The 23,306-nt window shown below is 36.4% G+C and overlaps 1 long non-coding RNA gene across 1 annotated transcript; it reads left to right on the top strand.

Annotated features, from left to right (window-relative positions):
- The first annotated feature begins 10,269 nt into the window (after window positions 1-10,269).
- On the top strand, window positions 10,270-11,423 carry LOC131805409 (uncharacterized). Its single transcript, XR_009343675.1, has 2 exons — window positions 10,270-10,853; window positions 11,208-11,423. It is a non-coding gene; the product is annotated as an uncharacterized LOC131805409 (long non-coding RNA).
- The last annotated feature ends 11,883 nt before the right edge of the window (window positions 11,424-23,306 follow it).

Genomic DNA, 23,306 nt, shown 5'->3' with positions numbered 1-23,306 from the left:
TCGGAGAACGGCAAATGATTCAGGAAATCACTAGCTACCCTTTGGCAAGCCTGCCTCATCGTAGCCCAAATCGAACACTATATGTGATAGGGCCGCTATCAAGTGAATGAGAATTATTCCCCCTATGCGGTAAATGGCATACAGCCGAAAACTGAATTGTCCATTACGCTACCAACGAATACCGGAAATGTTGGTTGGTGCTGCTTTTAAAGTTGAAGTTTTCTATATTTTTTCTCAATGTATCCGACAAATTCGTGTAGGCCTGTCCTCACTGACTGGTCTTTATTAGAAAGGAGAAGACACTATTCGGTCTGTAGTCTTTGGGCAATGTTTGACTATGTTCCCCGGCTTAGGGAATATACACAGGTCACAGTTACCTCTTTCCAGAGACTTTTTACGAAACCCAAACTACGACACGTTGCCGCAACGCACATAACGTATTCTATCTGACAGACTCATAAGTTGTATCACCTCCATACTGTTTTCCGAAGAAAAGCAAGGTCCTTAGTCTATAAGATTTCTCGTAGCTTAGGTAACTTCGTTGCTTAAGCTTATAAAAATACGGCATCATATTTCATATTAAACCCTCATACTTAACCCTTCGAAAATTATGGTGGAACTCCCATTCCAATGTTATATCATTCTGATATGCCATAACTAATCACCTACCCCAATCATTTAAAGGTTTGGTTGTTATCTTCCATCTCCCATGGCTATTATATATCTACATATATGTATGTTGTCATAAATTCTCACTCCCTTTTCTGCCATATTTACATTAATATTATCAGCCATTGTCCTTGTTTTTTCCTTTCACAAATCATTGACATTCCACACACCACCACTCCTGCCAAAAGTTATTATGCTATTGACCTCATTATTGACGGTATTAATAATTCTATTTTAAGAAATGCCTATTGGCCATAAAAAAGGATTAGGTCACTATGTGAGAGTCATTTTCTCAAGTCATTTTCGTGTCCTACGCCATGGAGTGCAGAAAGGGTTAGGAGGACCATTTGCGGAAGTAATTTTGGAACGGGTTGTCTCCTATTGAAAAAATGTGTGCAAAATATGACCAAAACCCTTGCAATAACTAAAATCAGGGGGTATCATTATATAACAGATGCACTTAAAGGTGGACCTATATGGATATTTTTTTGTAAATAGCGTTTCAACATTATAAGAACTTAATATGGCAAAATTAAATGGAAATCATGGCAAAAAATTTAAGAAAAAAATCCAAAAATTCCAATTATACCAGCGGAGTTTACAAACGAGCTATTCAAAAGATTCATCCCAAATAATCCATTTTTCTGATTCTGGACGTAATTAAAAAATCCCATCAAAGTTCAAAGCTCTATCCTAAATATTGCGAAATATATCTGAAACTATAGGGCTCTAATAAAAAAATGGCCTAAGAACCCAAAAATCTTTTGGATTTTTAATCCAGAAATGAGTACTATCATGTCTACTTGGCACTTTCCATAATCCAGACTGGCTATTGCAGGGCGAAATTATAAGAAATTTTGCATACACAAAAAAATATTTTTTATAAAAAAATGTGGGCCATTTTTTAAGGTAAGTATTAACTTTAGAAATTTATTGTGTTCAGAGACTCTAAATGAAATTTGATGCAGAATAACTCTCACTTTGACACTTTCCCCAAAAAATGAAGGATCAAAGGAGATTTTGACTCGGATTGGATACGCGTTAAATTAACAGTACAAAAAAAGCAAAGATATAATTTTCATTTTTGGTGCATTAATTTTGAATGTAGTTTTATGAAATCTATTGCATCTAGATATATGGTTTCTTCTGAGATTTATGATGAAATTTTGTGCAGAATATTTCTTCCTTTAACATCTTCCGCCTAAAGTGAAATTTTATGTTATTTTCAGGCCTCAAATCGAAAAAAGTCCGAGTAAAAATTTATGAAAAATATATATTTTTTGTGAACATTGATAGACATATTTTTATGATATTCAGTTGAAATAGAGATTTCTTTTCTTTGGAGGCTAAAAGTAAAATTTGATGAAGAATATTTTTGTCTTTGACGTCGTTCTTTAAAAATGATGATTTGTTGAAGATTTTTGCACAGACTCACAAAAAGTACGGGCACTAAAATGTGTTTTTAATATATAAGAATTACTGGCGTTAGGTAAGATTTAGACTCTTCACGTCTTTTGGGACCTTTAATAGAATTTTATGATAAATTTTTTCGTAGAGCACATTGACTTGCTACGATTCGATTTTATAAGATTTTAACCATATTTTAAAAAAAGGTCGAAAAAGACCCCTTTGTTGACTCGTTTGGGGGTTAAACTGTTCGACATAAATACTCGTCATATTTTTATTTGCAATATTGCCGAAGACACTTGATATCTAAAATGAACGGATTCCGAGAAATCTTAATCTTAAGTTTTGAAGAGGTGGTAACTTGTCCCCTTTATTTTGGTCACTTTTCGATATAAACGCTGTTACACGTGTCTCCTTTTTATACCCTCCACCATACTATGGAGGGTATATTAACTTTGTCATTCCGTTTGTAACTCCTCGAAATACTCATGTCAGACCCAACAAAGTATATATATTCTTGATCAGCGTAAAATTCTAAGTCGATTTAGTCTGTCCGTCTGTCTGTCTGTCTGTTGTAATCACGCTATCTTTCGAATGAATTGAGATAGATGGCTAAAATTTCGCACACGTGTTTATTTTTGCAGTAGGCAGGTTAAGTTCGTAAATGGGCCATGTAGGTCCACGTTTTCATATAGCCCCCATATATCAGTACCTCCCTATATTCGGTATTTTGATGATTTTAGCGACATTATTCACCGGAATTGTTTCAAAATTGGTATTTGAAGTTCGTAATGAATACTACAGTCTAATATAGAAAATTATCTGTGCAAGTCCATGTCTTCGTATAGCCCCCATACAACGGTACCTCCCTATATTCGGTATTTTGATGATTTTAACGACATTATTCACCGGAATTGTTTCAAATTTGGTATTTGAAGTTCGTTATAGGAACTACAGTCTGTGACAGAAAATTTTCTGTGCGGGTCCAGGTCTTCGTATAGGCCCCATATATCAGTACCTCCCCATATTCGACAAACAATGCCTATGTATGTCCACGTCGTATAGACACCAATATGACGGCTATATTCGGTATTTTTAAAATTTTAACAGAATTTTTAAAGGATTTTATTTTTTAAAAATTTCCAAATTCGTTGCAAATGGTGGAGGGTATTAAAAGTTCGGCCCGGCCGAACTTAGTGCTTTTTAACTGGATTTAACTGGATTTTTAGCTGGATTTCGCCAGTAATTATTTTGTGTGTTGCATATCAGTCGATTTTGCTGACAAATGTATACCCCCAGCCAATGTTCGATTATTTAAATATATTTTGACTTCTGCTATGATTTTTCAAATTCTTGACACTCTATGGAGTAGGTTCCGAAGGAATGGACCAGATATGACAGATAAAAGTATTGAAAATTGTGACTCTTTGTGGATGAGGTGCCGGAAGGGGTGGACAGATATATATCCTCTTCCCAACAGATCTTGTGTTAGCAAAAATGTTTGTATGAGTGAAATTTGAAGAGAGTTGTATGCTTATCTTGCTTTCTGAAATCTATGTGAGACAGGTACCAGAAGAAATGGTCCGATCTCTACCATCTGTATAACAGAGCTTGTGTCCATAGAAATATTGAGATGTACAAAGTCTGAATGGAATCGGATGTTAAGTTCGCTCTTTATGAGTTTCATGGAATATCAAAATGTTGACCCTTTGTGCGGGAGGTACCAGAAGGAGTGGACTTCAGAGCAGATCTTGTATTAGTAGAAATAATTGGATGTGCGAAATTTGAAGAGAATCAGAATTTTATTTCCAATTTTATTATCGTTTTGTTTATTCCAAATATTGACCCTTTGTGGGGGAGTTACCAGAGGGAATGGTCCGATCTCTACCATCTTCATAACAGATCTTGCGTTATCGAAATTGTTGAGATGTGTGAAATATAAACAGAGAAACGGACGCTTATTTCGGATTTTATGATCGTCTTGGTTATTCAAAATTTTCGGATTTTATAGTCGTTTTGGTTATTTAAATCTTTAATCCTTTGTGGGGGAGGTACCAGAAGGAAGGGTCCGATATCTACCATCTTTATAAAAGATCTTGTGCTGACAGGAATATTGAGATATGCCAAGTCTGAATGGAATCGGATGTTAATTTCGCGTTGTATGAGCTTCATGGATATTCAAAATTTTGAGCCTTTGTGGCGGAGGTACTAGAAGAAGTGTACCTATATATTACATCTTCACACCAGACCTTGGGTTAAAAAAATATTGTAATGTGAGCAATTTGAAGGCAATCGGACTCTTTGCCTTCATTTTAAAAGAAGAATCATTTTTCAAAATGTTGACCCTTTGTGGGCGAGGTACTTGATGGAGTGGACCGATATGATCCATTTTTGCACCTGACCTAGCACTAATGCAAATATTATGATTTGCAAAGTAGGAGAAAAATCAGATTATATTTTCCCTTGCTGTGCAGTAAAATAATTTTTGAAAAAATTCGACCTTTTGTGGGAAAGGTACAAGAAGGAGGGGATCGGTACTCCCCATCTCCGAAATCGATCAAAGCTTTGACAATAATATAACGATGTACCAAGTTCGGACTAAATCGGATACTCCCTTCGAGAGTTAACGTTTGCACCAGTCGGACAGATGGACGGACGGATGGACATCACTAGATCGACTCCAAACATCCAAAAACGGATTTGTTCCAAAAAGACATAGGGTCTAAAATATTATTTCGACGAGGCACGTTTTAGCCTCTCTAACCATATGGCCGAGGGTATAAAAAGGAGCTTGCACAAAACACATACACCCATGCACACCCCAGATTTTCCCAAAGCTTTGGGATATACTAACCTGAGAAAGAAAAATAAAACCTCATTGAAATGGTATTCTGTTTTTTTTAGAAATTTAATTTATTAATTTTTGAGTGAGAAAATGTGGTTGTAGGTATATACAGGGTGAGATGAAAAAACTTCAACCAACTTCAGACTGCTGTCATTTCTGAGCCATTCGACCGACAGCTGTTTAAAATTATTCCAGTGACAGCTCATTATATTGTTTAGAAGCGTACAAAAGCATTTTGGAGAGAATTTTCCAGAAATAAAGTTATTCGTCATGGCATTCGAGGGTGATAGTGTGATTTCTTTGTATTTGGCTGGAAAACCACAAGTGGCTATCGTTAGAGCACTCCAGCATTTAAATGAGAATAAATCTTTTGTGTCTCGTACCATCGCTCGTTACCGCTGATACTGGTAGCGTAGCAAGACTTCCAGGAAGTAGACGGAAGAAAACAGCAACATCAGCAGAAATGGTTCGAAAAATAAAGAAGCGACTTGATCGAAAACCGCGTCACAGTGGCCGAAAATGGCTCGTGAGCTGAACATATCGCAACATTCCATTCGGCAAATATTGAAAAATGAGCTCGGAGTAAAGCCATTGAAATTCCAAACAGTGCAGAAGTTTACACCGCAACAGAAATATAATAGACTCAGACTCAAAAGAGCTAAAGAGTTGCTTCGCTTGGCCGAAAGTGGTGAACTGCCAGATTTGGTTTTTCCGATGAGAAAACATTCGTTGTCCAGCAGTTTGTAAACAAACAAAATGATCGGGTTTACTTGCCAAAGAGGTCAGCTGAAAATGTGCACATTGTGCACTCAAGCACCGGCAATGGTGATGGTGTGGGCCGCCATAACAGCCGATGGTCGCTCTCCGCTCCGCTCGTAATAATCGACCGTGCCATCAGAATAAATACCGAATATTATCGCGAAAATATTCTGGAGGCTGTATTTAAGACTTGGGCACGCAAACATTTTGGCCGCAGAACTTGGACATTCCAACAGGACTCAGCACCATTGCCCTCAGCACGCGCCGCCACCCAAAAATGGTTACAAAATGAGGATCCTCGCTTTATTCCCAGCGCACAATGGCCACCAAAATCTCCGGATACCAATCCGTTGGACCATTGTGTCTGGAGTATTTTGGAAAGCAAGGTTGGCACTAAAAAGTACCAAAGTGTCGAATGGACCTAAATATTGCAGAGCAACATTCGGTCAGCATGTGGCGGTTTCATTGGCCGTTTGAAGACCATAATTCGTGCCAAAGGTGACCAATTCGACCAAATCTAAACTTATTCTAAAATTTGATGTTATTTCTGACATTTTTTGTTTTTATTCAATAAAATTAAAAAAAATGTAAAAATTATAATGTTTGACTTTGTTACGGTTTTTTTATCTCACCCTGTATTTTTTCAACCGAAAGGTCTGGCACCAGCCAATCCCACGACTAATTTGGCGAGGCAGTCAAAAACAAAACGTTGCAAATTTTCTTTACGATTTGAATAGCATAATTTACAAAATGGCACCCAACGTGGGGCCTAACCCTCGAAACTGATATTAAGAGTCTCGTGTTTTATAAACTGAACTAGCTGGCAAAACGTCAGTATACCGCTACTCAAAGACAAAAATTTGTGAAATATCGTTTTCAGAAGTTCTTATAATAACATAACGTTTTGGAATCCCATGTTCCTCGGTAGATTGTGAATTTTCGAGGATCTTTTCACTTTATTCTTTAGGTACTGTAAACATTTTTGAAATACTTTCACATCAAAAATTTAGTTTTCAGGATTCGAAGAGAGAGGTTATGAATTTTGCATTAACATCAAAGAGCTCAGTCAATATTGATTTTGATTCAAAATCAAAATTTTTGAAACATGATCTCTTAAAAGGTTCCTTCTCTCACTCTCACACATACATTCTCTCTTTCACAATTTGCTACATTGACATCCGGTCGGTCGATATGGACAAACAATGGAAAACAATCAAATGACAATAAAACAAATAATAAAAAAAAAGGAAAACCTGTTTACCACCCATCCGATTGTCAATTGTCGAAGACATGCGAAGAACGAACAAAATAAACATGACCAGACCCACACCGTCGCACAAAAAAAAAAAAAAAACACTACCCTACACTTGTGAAGTAAATAAAGAATCGAACAATGGCACAGTAATTGCCTGTTGAATTGCATTTCAACACCTCAGTACCTCTCAGTGGTTGTCAATTAATTTAGAGATTGTTTACATTCCCTCCTTCTCTTTACATCTAGTGTCCGCAATAGGAAAATCACTGTTATTAGAGAGAGATGTGTGGAGAGCAAAAGAGTTGCATTTGCTAAGGGCATAAGAGATCATGGTGGCAAAACGATTTTTTTTGTTTGGAAACGGGGAATTTGATAAGTACAGAAGAGAAATTAAAGAGAATTTCAAGGAATGAATGAGTATAAGGGAAACGTCTTCCAAGTACCCATGTTAAATGAAATTTTAAATTGTAGACTAAAATCGTATTGAATACATTATTTTTTTGGAAAAAGAGGAATATGTAACCACCGCTGCCAATAAAATTCCAAGAACAATGCCATTTTTACATAAAAATATGAATGATATACTGAACTAAATCCTTAACAATAAGCCTAAAACAAAAGTTACAAACTAGAAACGCGAGTAATTATACCCTCAGCCATATGGTATACATCAGAGAGTATATATCATTTGCTACGGCCAAAACGTGTCTCATCGAAATAACGGTTTTAGACCCTAGGACTCTTTGGATCAAATCCGTTTCAGGACATTCGGAGTCAATCTAGCGATGTATATCGAAGTGAGTATCCGATTTGGTCCAAACTTGGCACATCACAATATTATTATGAAACTTAGATCGAGTTCGGAGATGGGCAATATCAGCCCAATCCTTCTGGAACCTCCACCACAAAGGGCCAAAATTTTCACAGAAAGTGGAAGGATAATTCGATTTTGCTCGTAATACAGGGTAAGATAAAAACTGCAACAACGTCAAACGCCATATTTTTACATTTTTTTAAATTTTATTTTTTTATGAAGGCAAAAAATGTCGGAAATAGCATCAAATTTAAGAATAAGTTTCGATTTGTTCGAATTGGTCACCTTTGGCACGAATTATGGCCTTCAAACGGCCAATGAAACAGTCACACGCTGTCTGAATGTTGCTCTGCGGTATTTTGGCCCATTCCCGGCGAAGCGTTTGCTTGAGGTGATCGACACTTTGGTATTGTTTAGCTTTGCTTTCCAAAATACTCCAGACACAATACTCCAACGGATTGGAATCCGGAGATTTTGTTGGCCATTGTGAGCTGGAAATGAAGCGAGGAGCCTCATTTTGTAACCATTCTTGGGTGGCGGCGCGTGCTGAGTGCGATGGTGCTGAGTCCTGTTGGAATGTCCAAGTTCTGCGGCCAAAATGTTTGCGTGCCCAAGGATTTAATACACCCTCCAGAATATTTTCGCGATAGTATTCGGGATTTATTCTGATGCCATTGTCGATTAATACGAGCGGAGAACGACCATTGGCTGTTATGGCGGCCCACACCAACCACACAATCACCATGGCCGGAGCTTGAGTTCTGATGGCTAACCGAAGGTGCACATTTTTAGCTGACCTCTTTGGCAAGTAAACACGATCATTTTGTTTGTTTACAAACTGCTGGGCAACGAATGTTTTACTCATCGGAGAAAACCAAATTCGCCAGTTGAGCAATTTCGGCCAAGCGAAGCAACTCTTTAGCTCTTTTGAGTCTGAGTCTATTTTCTTTCCGTTGCGGTGTAAGTTCTTGCACTTTTTGGAATTTCAACGGCTTTACCCCGAGCTCATTTTTCAATATTTGCCGAATGGAATATTGCGATATGTCCGGGATCACGAGCCATTTTTCGTTCGCTGCTTTGCGATCAAGTCGCTTCTTTACTTTTCGAACCATTTCTGCTGATTTTGATGTTTTCTTCCGTCCACTTCCTTGACGTTGGGCTACGCTACCAGTGTCACGGTAACGAGCGATGGTACGAAACACAAAAGAGTTATTCACATTTAAATGCTGGAGTGCTCTTGTGTTTTTTTAGCCAAATATAAAGAAATCACACTATCACGCATGAATTCCTCACGAATAAGTTTTTTTCTGGAAAATTCTCACCAAAATGCTTTCGTACGCTTGTTAGCAATATAATGATCTGTCACTGGAATAGTTTTAACAGCTGTCGTTTGAGTGGCTTAGAAATGACAGCTGTCTGAAGTTGGTTGCAGCTTTTTCATCTCACCCTGTATCCCGCACATTAAGCGTATTTTAATATTTTCTAAAAATTTATCACATATCTCGTATAAAGTGAAGGAAGTACTCGATATAGTCAAAATCTGGCACGCCGCAATTTTTATATCATATTTATTTATGTCCGATGCGAAATAGACAATATTGGCCCACTCATTCGAGACATATTCCATAGAGGGTCGAGAATTTGAATAATCATAACAGAAGTCAAAATATATTTAAACATTGGCTGAGTGTATACATCTGTCGGCAAAACCGACTAATACTTTCTAATATTGAACCCTATGTTTGGGAGCGACCAGAAGAAATGGTGGATCTCTACCATCTTTATAACAGATCTTGTGTTAATGGAAATGATCAGATGTACCAAGTCTGAGTGGAAACGGATGTTGATTTCGCGTTAAATGAGCTTCACGTGTATCCATAATGTTGACCCTTTCATCTTCATGCCAGAATAAAACAACCCTATAACATTAGGAATATTCTGCAAAAAAAATCAGTTATATTTTGTATGATTTGATTGGTTGATATTTTCATTTATGAGGCAAAAATTCATTTTTTTAAAGAAAAATTGAAAAATTCCGATAAATTGTCAAAATTGGAAGCCTTGGGCACTTCTTTTTGGGGAAAATGCAAACAAACCACTGTTTGTTGTGCAAAATATCGGCAAAAACACGATATTACCTCGTATTTCTCTCATACACACAACTCTCTTTTACAATGGCATTTAAGAGAAAGAGACTGTGAATATCTCTCTTTCAGCCTCTCAACAACAGTAAACATGAACAACACAGCGGTGATGTTTTTGTACAAAATCCTATGTTGGCCCCCATATTATAAGTGACAGTGTATTAGTAACTGCATATGAAACGATGCACATCAACAGCTCCAGCTTCACCATGGCAAACATAAACAACATAAAAAGAAATACTCTCGCTCTTTTTCTATGGTGTATGTGCTCTCAGCACAACAGAGAACCAGCCAACTATCAAGAAAATCGAGAGCTGTTTGACTACTCTGGTTATGGGAGTCATTTGGGGAGTAAATTGTGTGAGTGTGCATGCGTTCATGTGTGTGTCCGCTGGCGTTGAATGGGAATGGGCGAACAACACATCAAATCAGAGATGGAATTTCATTTGTGTAGTAACTTTGGAACAGGTTGGTCGTGTTTGCCGGGCGATATTTATGCTGTGTTAGACAATTATTCTTGCGGTTTTTTTTCTGAGTACTGTATTGTTGTTGTTTGTGTTGTCTGTTTTTTTTTTTGTTTGGTGTCTCTCCACCGCTGAGTGTGGGGAGTCTGTGTTGATCGATCGAGAAAAAATAACAAAGAAAACAAAATTAATATCAAACGGCAGCAACAACAACAGAAAAATCAATTGCGCGAAATCGAATCGTAATGAAATAAGAAAACAAGTTTGGTTTGATTTTTATGTCTTGAAAAAAAAAAAAAGAAAAAAAAATAAATAAAATAAAATAAATAAATAAAAATAATAAAAGTGAGAAATTTAAAGAAAAATAAAGGAAATAAAAAAATAGAAAATAAAATAAAGAAAAATTATTGAAAAAAAAATTATATTTTTATAAAAAAAAGAATAATTAAGGAAAGTTTCCACCAAGCGCCGATGCTGTAGATCCCAACCACTTATGGTATTTGTTGTTGCTGCTTAGTTATGTGTGTGTGTCGTTTTATTAGTCTTGGCTTTTTATTGTTGGCTTTTGGCTTGTCCGACCGATATTGGCACTGGCCAACTTGCCGCGCCGCTTGAAAGTGATCCAAATTTGCACAACAAAACGAAACATAACAAAAATAGCATTTCCGTAAAAAACGAGAAAAAAAATTTTAACAACAAAAGCAGCCATGCAATAGCCCACAAAACACCGATTGAGAAACGTAGCGGGAAATAGATTCATCATCATCGTCATCACATATTTCAAATTCGCCGTATTTCAAAATCCCATCCATTGATAAATTTTTTCCATTTTTTATTTTTTTTGTTACAGAAATTATTTGAATTGAAAGTTTTGGGGACCATTGAAAAATTATTTCCATATTTGTCATTCGTCATTTTTTTGTTTTTGTTGTTTTGCGTGAGTGTTTATTCGATTGTCATTCGGTTATATCAACGTATTTTGCAACAACAACCAGAAAATCGTATCGAAACGCATTTAACAAAAATTTATCATTATCAACAATTGAAGAAAAATAAAAAAAGAAAACAATCAAAATTTGAATTTTGCAAAAATTTCCCGTTTCCCCCCAAAAAAAAAAAAAATCAAAACCAAAATTGCAGATAAAACCTCAACAGCTGAAGAGGAAACAAAGAAAAATCTTTCGAAAATCTAAACAAAGGTAAATATAATAAAAGTTATATGAATCTGAAAAAAAAAAAACATTTTGGGATTTTGAAATTTCTAACTATCGCTATTTTCAATATTTTTTCGATTTTTTTACACAAAAAAACAAGTAAAAAAACATTAAGTTCGGCCGGGCCAAACTTTTAATACCCTCCACCCTAGGGTAAAAGAACATTAGAAGAAATGTGGCAAAAAACATTAAAATGCCGAATATCGGGAGGTACCGTTATATGGGGACTATACCAGAACGTGGACCTATACATGCAATGTTTTGCCACACCCTCAGGGACCCGTTGTGACCTACAAATACCAATTTTCAGACAAATCCGTGAAAAAATGTGGCATAAATCATCAAAATACCGAATATCGGTAGGTACCGTTATATGGGGGCTATACCAAAACGTGGACCTATACATGCAATGTTTTGCACACGCTCAGGGACCCGTCATGACCTACAAATACCAATTTTCAGATAAATCCGTGAAAAAATGTGGCATAAATCATCAAAATACCGAATATCGGGAGGTACCGTTATATGGGGACTATACCAGAACGTGGACCGATATATCTCATTTTCAATACCAACCATCCTAGGGACAATACACACACTTGTGCCAAATTTCAAAGGTCTACGTCAAATAATGTGGGCTCTATCGTGATTTCAACAGACAGACAGACGGACAGACAGACAGACAGACGGACAGACAGACAGACAGACGGACAGACAGACGGACATCGCTAAATCGTCTTAGAATTTTATGCTGATTATGAATATATATACTTTATGGGGTCTACGACGAATATTTAGAGGTGTTACAAACGGAATGACAAAGTTAATATACCCTCCTACCCATGGTGGAGGGTATAAAAACAAGTTATAAAGTATCAGTCGGATTTGCCGACAGATGTATACCCTTAGCCCAAGTGCGATTGTTAAAATATTTCTTGGACTTCGGTTATAACTATTCAAATTGTTGACCCTCTATGGAGTAGGTTCCGTAGGGAATGGGCCAATATTGTCCATTTCGTATCGGACCTAAATAAATATGATGAAAATATTGCGACGTGCCAGGTTTGGATTATATGTATATTATGTCTGCAGGACTTTTGGTATTGCAAAATGGGCCACGTTTTGGTAATGCCCCCATATACTGGTACCTTCCGATATTGTGTATTTTGATGGTTTTAGCGACATTATTCACCAGAATTGTTTCAAATTTGGTATTTAAAGATCGTAATAGATACTACACCCTAAGATAAAAAATTGTCTGTGCAGGTTCAAGTCTTCGTATAGCCCCCATATAACGGTACCTCTCGATATTCGGTATTTTGATGATTTAAGGGACATTATTCACCGGAATTGTTTCAAATTTGGTATTTGGAGTTCGTAATGGATCCTACAGCCTATGACAGAAAATTATCTGTGCAGGTGTACGTCTTCGTATAGCCCACATATAACGATACCTCCCGATATTCGGTATTTTGATGAATTTAGCGACATTATTCATCGGAATTGTTTCAAATTTGGTATTTGGAGTTCGTAATGGATACTTCAGCCTAGGACAGAAAATTGTTTGTGCAGGTCCACGTCTTTGTATAGCCCCCATATAACGGAACCTCCCGATATTCGGAATTTTAATGATTTTAGCGACATTATTTACCGGAATTGTTTCAAATTTGGTATTTGGAGTTCGTAATGAATACTACAGCCTATGACAGAAAATTGTCTGTGCAGGTCCACGTCTTCGTATAGCCCCCATATAATGGTACCTCCCGATATTCGGTATTTTGATGATTTAAGGGACATTATTCACCCGAATTGTTTCAAATTTGGTATTTGGAGTTCGTAATGGATACTTTAGCCTAGAACAGAAAATTGCCTGTGCAGGTCCACTTTTTGGTAGAGCCCCCATATAATATTACCTCCCTATATTTGGTGTTTTTATACCCTCCACCTTGGAAAGGAGGGTATATTAACTTTGTCATTCCGTTTGTAACATCCTTAAATATTCGTCTTAGACTCCATAAAGTATATATATTCATAATCAGCATAAAATTCTAAGTCGATTTAACGATGTCCGTCTGTCTGTCTGTCCGTCTGTCTGTCTGTCTGTCCGTCTGTCTGTCTGTTGAAATCACGATACAGCCCACATTATTTGACGTAGAGCTCCAAAATTTAGCAGAGCTATTTGCATTGTGTCTAGGATGGTTGGTATTGAAAATGAGATATATCGGTCCACGTTCTGGTATAGTCCCCATATAACGGTACCTCCCAATATTCGGTATTTTGATGATTTATGCCACGTTTTTTCACGGATTTGTCTTAAAATTGGTATTTGTAGGTCATAGCAGGTCCCTGAGCGTGTGGCAAAACATAGCATGTATGGGTCCAAAATTTGGTATAGCCCCCATATAACGGTACCTCCAGATATTCGGTAATTTGATGATTTTTGCAACATTTTTTCACGGATTTGTCTGAAAATCGGTATTTGTTGGTCATAATGGGTTCCAGCTCCGGTGGCGAAACATTGCATGTATGGGTCCATGATTTGGTATAGCCCTCATATAACGGTACCTCCCGATATTCGGTATTTTGATGGTTTTTGCCACATTTTTTCACTGATTTGCCTAAAAATTGGTATTTGTGGGTCATAATGGGTCCTAGTTCGTGTGGCGAAACATTTTAATTATAGGTCCACGTTTTGGTATAGCTCCCATATAACGGGACCTCCCGATATTCGGTAATTTAATGATTTTTGCCACATTTTTTTCACGGATTTGTCTGAAATTTGGTATTTGTTGGTCATAATTGGTTCCAGCTTCGGTGGCGAAACATTGCATGCACGGGTCCATTATTTGATATAGCCCCCATATAAAGATACCTCCCGATATTCGGTATTTTGATGGTTTTTGCCACATTTTTTCACTGATTTGTCTAAAAATTGGTATTTGTGGGCCATAATGGGTCCTAGTTCGTGTGGCGAAACATTGTAATTATAGGTCCACGTTTTGGTGTAGACCCCATATTACGGTACCTCCCCATAATCGGCATTTTAATGGTTTTTGTCACATTTCTTCTAATGTTTATTTTACCCTAAAGTGGAGGGTATTAAAAGTTTGGCCCGGCCGAACTTAATGTTTTTTTACTTGTTATGATTTTAGCTTCATTATTCACCGATTTTTTTTTTATCAAGTTTCGCATTTGAATAGTTGCCTATGCAGGTCCACGTAGACCCTAATATAACGGCTACGTTCGGTATTTTCAAGATTTTAACAGAATTTTTAACGGATTTATTTTTTTTTTTTTGAAAATAGTCAAATTCGTTCCAAATTATGGAGGGTATTAAAAGCTAGGCCTGCTTTTCCTTTTTTTGTTAAATTTGTTTTCCAGTGGTAGGTATTTTTACCATGATTCGGGGAAGCTCTTTTTTTTTTTGGGTGACGGACTAGGGACCCCAGATTTTTACCCGAAAGTTTGGGTTCAAGACCCGGGCTAGACTCTGATTCTCTTACCCAACCCGATCTCTGACTTGACAGATGTTGCGTTAGCAAAAATATTTCGGTGTGTGAAAATTGAAAAGATTTGAATGTTCATTTCGCTTTTTTGAGGCTTTTCTTTTTCCAAAATCTTGAATCCTGTGTGTGGGGGAGGTACCAGAAGAAATGGTCCCATCTTTTTGTGTTGATGGAAATACTAAGATGTACCAAGTCTAAATGGAATCGAATGTTAGTTTGGAGTTTTATGAACTTCATGGATATTCAAAATTTTGACCCCTTGTGGGGGATGTAGCAGAAGGAATGGACCGATATATCTCGTCTTCGCAATAGATCTTGTGTTAGTAGAAATAATGGTTTGTGTGAAAATAAAGAGAACCTGACGCTTATTTTGTGTTTTATGAACGTTTTGATTATTCAAAATTTTATCCCGTTTGTGGAGAGGTATCGGAAGGAATGGTCCGATCTCTACCATCTTTATAGCAGAACTTGTGCTGATAATAATATTGAGATGTGCCAAGTCTGAATGGCATCGGATGTTAATTTTGTGTTTTATGAGCTTCATGAATATTCAAAAATTTCACGCTTTGTGGGGGAGGTACCAGAAGAAGTCGACCGATATATCCCACCTTCACACCAGACCTTGGGTAAATAAAAATATTGTGTTGTGTGTTATTTGAAGAGAACCAGAAGCTTAGTTTAGATTTTATGATCCCTTTGGTTATTCAAAGCTTTGACCCTTTGTGTGGGAGGTACTAGAAGGAATGATCCGACCTTAACCATCTTTATAACATATCTTGAGATGTGCCAAGTCTGAGTGGAAATGGATGTTAATTTCGCGTTTTAGGAGCTTCATGGACATTCAAAAATTTTACCCTCTGTGGGGAAGGTACCAGAAGGAGTGGACCGATACATACCATTTTTACACTAGACCTTTGGTCAATAAAAATAATGGGATGTGTGAAATATGAAGAGAACCTGATGTTTATTTCGGATTTTATGATATTTTTGGTTATACAAAATGTTGAGCCTTTGTGGGGGAGGTACCAGAAGAAATTGTCAGATCTCTACCATCTTTGGAACGGATCTTATGTTGATAAAAATATTGAGATTCGCCAAGTCTGAATCGAATCGAATGTTAATTTCTCGTTTTTTCATGAATATTCAAAATGTTGACCTTTTGTCGGGAGCTACCAGAAAGAGTGGACCTATATATTCTATCTTCACACCAGACACCAGGCTAATAAAAATATTGTGATGTATGTGATTTGAAGACAATCGGACTCTTACATCACATTTTATAAGAGTTAAAATTATTCAAAATTTTGACCCTTGGGGGACCGATATTACCCATTTTCGCACCTCATTGGCGAGTTTAATAATAATATTACGATTTATCAAGTTTGGACCAAATCGGATACTTCCTTTGAGATTTATCGTGCGAACCAATCAGGCAGACAGACATACGGATATCGCTTGATCGACTCCAAATGTCCTGAAACGGATTTGGTCCAAAGAGACCTAGGGTCTCAACTCGTAATTTCGATGAGGTACCTTTTGGCCGTATCAAATGAGAAATACCCTCTCTTTCAGTGCTGCTTGACTATAGACGTATATAGTCACCGGAACGCTAACCACGTTGTTCCTCGTGCCCAATAGGTCTATGGCTTTTTTGACCGCAAAGTTTCCCCCCCATGAACATATTCCGACTTTAAACCATCGGTATATGCGGCAGAAGGGTGGATTGTTACGGGCCCAGGTGTCCCTATCAGGTGTGAGGATGTCAGGTGGGTCAAAGTTCAACTGTGGTGAAATATAATCACTCCTCAATCAAGACCCAGACGATTTTATGGTATTAATTATTGGACGGAATAGGGAACAAGGGGCAGATGTAGGCAATGCAAAACAGGATTTCCAACCTATTAATACAGCAAATGCAAGAAGGAGTGGTCCGCCAATGTCCAATCTTCGCAGCAGATCCTGTGGTATAAAGCTTTAGGATGTGCCAGAATTAGATTTACATTTTGCATTTGTTGAATGTTATGGTTATCAAAAATTTAGACCGAGAGAGGTACCATAAGAAATGGTTTGTTATATCCTATCCTATCTGCATATCAGATCTAGCGTTGTTAGAAACATTGGCATGGGCGAATTGTCAGGACTTTTATTTCAAACTTTATAAGAGTTTGATTGCAAAAATGTTAACCCTTTGTGGATTGCAAAGTTTTAAAAAATTCGGATGATCATTTTTATACCCTCCACCATACTATGGTATCATTCCGTTGGTAACTCCTCGAAATACTCATGTCAGACCCAACAAAGTATATATATTCTTGATCAGCGTAAAATTCTAAGTTGATTTAGCCATTTCCGTCTGTCTGTTGTAATCACGATATCTTTCGAACGAATTGAGATAGAAGGCTAAAATTTTGTACACTAGTTTATTTTTCCAGTAGGCAGGTTAAGTTCGTAAATGGGACATTTAGGTCCAAGTTATCATATTGCCCCAACATAACGGTTCCTCCCGATATTCAGCATTTTGATGATTTTAGGGACATTATTCACGGGAATTGTTTCAAATTTGGCATTTGAAGTTCGAAATGGATACTACAGCCTATGACAGAAAATTATCTGGGCAGGTCCACGTCTTCGTATAGCCCCCATATAACGGTATCTCCCAATATTCGGTATTTTGATGATTTTAGCGTCATTATTCACCGGAATTGTTTCAAATTACGTATTTAGAGTTCGTAATGGGAACTATAGTCTGTGACAGAAAAATGTCTATGCAGGTCCAGGTCTTTGTATAGGCCCCATATATCAGCACCTCCCTATATTCGGTATTTTGACGAGTTTAGGTACAATACCCTCCGAAATTGTTTGAGATATCGTAGTTGACGTTAGTAATGGATGTTATAGCCTGTGACCGAAAATTGTCTATGCTGGTCCAGGTCTTCGCACAGCTCCGATAAAACGGTACCTCCCTATATACGATATTTTGATGAATTTAGCTATATTATACACCGTTTATTTCAAGTTTCGAATTTGAATATGGTAATGGCTAATGGCAAACAATGCCTATGTAGGTCCACGTCGTATAGACCCCAATATAACGGCTATATTCGGTATTTTTAAAATTTTAACAGAATTTTTTAAAGATTTTATTTTTTTTTTAATTTCCAAATTCGTTCCAAATGGTGGAGGGTATTCAAAGTCCGGCCCGGCCGAACTTCCTGCTTTTTAACTTGTTCTCTTTAAAGATAGATAATATTCTTTGAAAATTTAGAGCTTTTGCGGAGAAGAAGTGGAGCGAAAGATTTTTTGCCTCAGATTTTTTTAAACGGCAGATTAATAAACTACTCTTGCAAAACAAACTTTAGTTATTTAATGTCAAAAAAAAAACTTAGCGGTTATTGTCTGTTTAATGGTTGTATACGTTCTAATCTAGTTGGCAAATGGAAGCCGGGCCGCTAAGCACCAAATCTCGAAACCATTAAGAATTGTTTTGAAAACAAAAAAAAAAAAAACGACAATTAATGTTAGTCACTTCACCACTATTTAGTCAGACCATGATCTGGCGGAAGTATGACTAAGCACTGGCTCCTTCGTCCAAAAAATAAAATAAAATAGAAACCTCAAAATTTAATCTCTACTTAAGTTGAAGTCTCACTGCCACCAGAAAACAATTCACAATTTTCAAAACACCAAAACAATTCAACATTCAATTCTGTTTTTTCATTGCTTTGGGAGATTCAGATCAAGAACCATTGTTGAATTGTTTTTTGTAGTTCGTTTTTTTTATTAGAATTGAATTGCAAGAAACCCCCGAAACAAAAAGAGTAGTAGTTGGACATAAAAAAATCGAAGGCACAAAGCAAGGCGAGAACTAACTAAAAATTGAATGGCAAAGAAACGGACAAACAAAATAGAAACAATGGAAAACAAACTCTAATGGCTGCTAACATTGATGTTGAAAGTCGTTTTGCCACTTTTAATTTATTGTCTGAACTATCTGACTGGTTGGCTGGCAGTGCTGTTTGTTTTCTGATTTTTACGCTGTTAGTGTTGGACTCTCGCTCTACACTCGTCTATTTCCTTTTGGATGTTTGACTTTTTTTGCAAAATTTTTTTTGTTTTTGTTTTGTTTTCAAAATTTTATAGAGGAACACAAAACAAAATAAAAACAGCATTAAAGTTGCCAAGCAAAAAATGGCTAATAAAATAATTGAATTGCACAGCAGACAACACAAAATTGGAGTACAAAGTAGAGAGTCTTATGACTCTTTGCTTTGCAATAAATGTTGTAAACAAAATATTCGACTAATTATGGAGTTTACAAAAGTCATTCATACCGTCGTCCGTCATAAATGGGTTAGCTGTTGTGGGCAACAAGTTGGCAAATTCATAACGCCACACATTGCGGACAATGGAAATTGATTTCAAACTAAATTCAAGTGGTTATTACAAAACTGTGTCTCAAATGTTGAGAAACTACTCTTTGCGGATATAAAATGGTTTAAAATCAATGCAGATATTTTATCTAAATTAATTCACAAGTCATAGGATAATTTTACGATAGATACATACATATCCCATCTTCGCGCCAGATCTTTTGTAAGTAGAACTATTGAAGAGAAAAGGATGCTTATTTTGGATTTGATGCTCGCTTTGGTTCCAGAAGAAATGGTCCGATCTGTATCAGCTTTATAACAGATCTTGTGTTGATGGCAATATTGAGATGTACCAAGTCTGAATGGAATCGAATGATAATTTCCCGTTGTAAAAGCCTTATGGATTTCCAAAATTTTTACCCTTTGTGGTGGAGGTACTAGAAGGAGTGGACCGGTATATCCCATCTTACCACCAGACCTTGGGTTAATACAATTTTTGGGATGTGTGAAATTTGAAGACAATCGGAGTTTTAATTATTCGAAATTTTGACGTTTGAGGGAGTGGGACGATATTATCAATTTTCGCACCTGACCAAGAACTGAGGCAAATATTAGGATTTGCAAAGTTGGAACAAAATCGGCTTATCGTTTCTTTTTCGGTGCAAAAAAATTGCATTTTTTTTTTTGAAAATTTCGAACTTTTGTGAGAGAGATACCAGAATTTTGACCGTTTGTGGGGTAGATACCAGTAGGTGTGGACCGACCATATCGGTCCATTTCATTTTCACACCTGACGTATCACGTATTTCGACCTTTTGTGTGGGAGTTACCAACCAGAAGAAGTTCACCGATATTGCCCCTCTCCGAACTCGATCTAAGTTTGACAAAAATATTACGATGACAAAGGTAGTATATATATAGGTGGTCCAAGTTTGGACCAAATCGGATACTCCCTTTGAGAGTTATCGTGAGTAAGGGTTATCATTGCAACCAATACTCCTGCAAGGACTAATTCTGCCGGGACAAGATGGGTACCATTGAAGAGCTTATCGAGAGTACTCTCCATAGCAATAATAAATATATAGCTTTACTGGAAGTAAAAAAAAGCTCTAAATAAGGCCAATCTAAATAAAGCACCGGGAGAAGGCCATATTCCATACGAATTCTATATTCTATAGCAGATGATTTTCTAAAGGAAATTGTACGAACTTTCAACTTTTATTATCTTCAGAGAGGAGAAATGTTGATTCGGCATTTGTTAAATGCATAATTTTATCAATTTTTATACCCTCAGCCATATGGCTTGAGAGGGTATATATCATTTGAAACATGACTCATGGAAATAAAAGTTTTAGACCTTAGGTCTCTTTGGACCAAATCCGTTTCAGGACATTTGGAGTCGATTTAGCGATGTCAGTCCGTCCGCGTCCCGTTGACTGGCTGGTGCGCATGATAACGCTCGAAGGGAGTAACCGATTTGGTCTAAACTTGGGACATCGTAATAATATCATCAAACTTAGATCGAGTTCGGAGATGAGCACTCCTTCTGGTACCTCCACCGCAGGAGGTTAGCATTTGCACGGAAAATAATTTTCCGTATACAACAAGAACGGATCATGCAATTTTGTTCAAATTTTGCAAATCCCAATACTTGTAGCAGTGCTATGTCAGCTGCGAATGGACAATATCGGCCCACTGCATCATGTAACTCCCAGGATAAAAATTTTGAATATTTATAATATTTGTAAAAAGCGAAGTAAGCATCGGATTCTCTTCAAATTTCACACATCCCAATATTTCTACTGTCACAAGACCTAGAGTGAAGATGGAATATATCGGTTCCGTCCTTATGGTACCTCCCCCACAAATGATCGAAATTTTCAAAAAAGGAAAATTTCTGCACAGTAGGAGAAAGGACAATTCAATTTTGCTCCAACTTTTGAAAACCTAAAATTTACATCAGAGCTAGGTCAGCTTAAACATACATTATCGGTCCACTTCATCAAGTACCTCACAAAAGGGTCAAAAGAGAAGTGGCTTGAAGTAAATCAAATGAAAGTCCTGGATTGGTTATATTCTAGTCCAGACCTCAATATAATAGAAAAATTGTGGGCTATTATGAATCGAAAGCACCGAAACAGTCTGTAAACGGGTTGATGTCCAAAATTTAGGAAACTGGGGACCCGATAACCCCACACGCCTTACAATATATTTGTTTGTGTAGCCATTATAGTTTCAAAAATATACATATGTTAATAGTACGAAAAATTTTACGTGTAGGAACTGCACATACATTTTTCACGTTGTCCAGATGCTGTAGATACTGTGACTATACACATCATGGGGTTAGATAAATTATCCACTATATTGGGTAGAGTAGATACATTTTTCGACTTTTTCAGATAGTCTATCTACATTTTCTGCATTACTGGGAATGTTTCACATTGGTCAGATAGTATTGATGCATTCTCCACTTTATTATTATCCACTTAGATACATTTTTCATTTTGTTTAGATAGTGTAGATACATAATCCATATATTGGAACAATGTAGATACATTATCCAGGTTGTACAGAGTGTTTAGATTCATTATGTATATTGTTAGGGAGGTGTAGGTACATTTTTCAATTTTTTTAGATTGTGTAGATACATTATCCAAATAATAGGAATAATGTAGATACATTTTTACGATGTTCAGATACCCAAATTATTAGGAGAATGTAGATACATATATTACGTTATCTACTTTACATTATCCGCGTTGTTTCGATAATAATGATACATTTCCAATTGGTTGAGATAGCGTAGATACATTATCCACAGATTTGGGATAACATTTTCACGATACTGGGATAAAGTAGATACATTATTCTCTTTGTCAGAATAGCGTAGATACCTCATTCACGTTGTCAATATGCCATAGATATTTTATCTACGTCAAGAAAGTAGGTTAAATATTATATTCATTCATCAAACTTCATAAATACTTAATCCGCGTTCCAAATATAGCTTAGATGCTTTATCTACATTCTTTAAGTGGCATAAATACTTAATCCGCGTTCTCAAAATAGCATAAATGCTTCATATACCTGCTTAAAATAACGTAGATACTTTATCTACATTCTCAACATAGCTTAGATACTTCATCCACTTTCTCAAAATGGTATATATACTTTATCTAGGTTCTCATAATAGCATAGATACTTCATCCACGTACATAACATATTTTTTAGATAGATTATCTAGGTTCTGAAATGGTATAGATACTATATCTACGTTCTAAAAATAATATAGATACTTTATCCGCGTTCTTAAAATGGCATAGATAGATTATCTATGTTCTCAAAATGACATATACTTTATCCACGTTCTCAAAAAGCTTAAATACCTTATCCACGTTCTTAAAATAACATAGTTACTCTATCCACGCTCTCAAAATAGCATAGATACTTTATCTGCGTTCTCAAAATAACATAGATACTTTATCCACGCTCTCAAAATAGCATAGGTACTATATCTATGTTCGCATAGATACTTTATCTACGCTCTCAATATGACATAGATATATTATCTACGCTCTAAAAATGGCATGGATACATTACCTACGTTTTGAAAATAGCATAGATAATACTCATATGTTCTTAAAATAGGATAGATAGTTTATATACATTGTCAAAATTGCGAAGATAAATTATCCACGTTCTCATAGATACTTTATCTACTTTCTCGTATCACAGATGCTTTATCCACGTTCTCAAAATATCAAAGATACTTTATACACGTTCTAAAAATAGCATAAATACTATATATACATTATCAAAATAGCATAGATACTTATCTACTTTCTCTAAATAGCAT

Source organism: Musca domestica, unplaced genomic scaffold (assembly GCF_030504385.1).
Source record: "Musca domestica strain aabys unplaced genomic scaffold, Musca_domestica.polishedcontigs.V.1.1 55, whole genome shotgun sequence".
In the NCBI taxonomy this organism is placed as follows: Eukaryota; Metazoa; Arthropoda; class Insecta; order Diptera; family Muscidae; genus Musca; species Musca domestica.
Note: the sequence above shows the minus strand (reverse complement) of the source record. Positions and strands in the feature narration are given on the sequence as shown.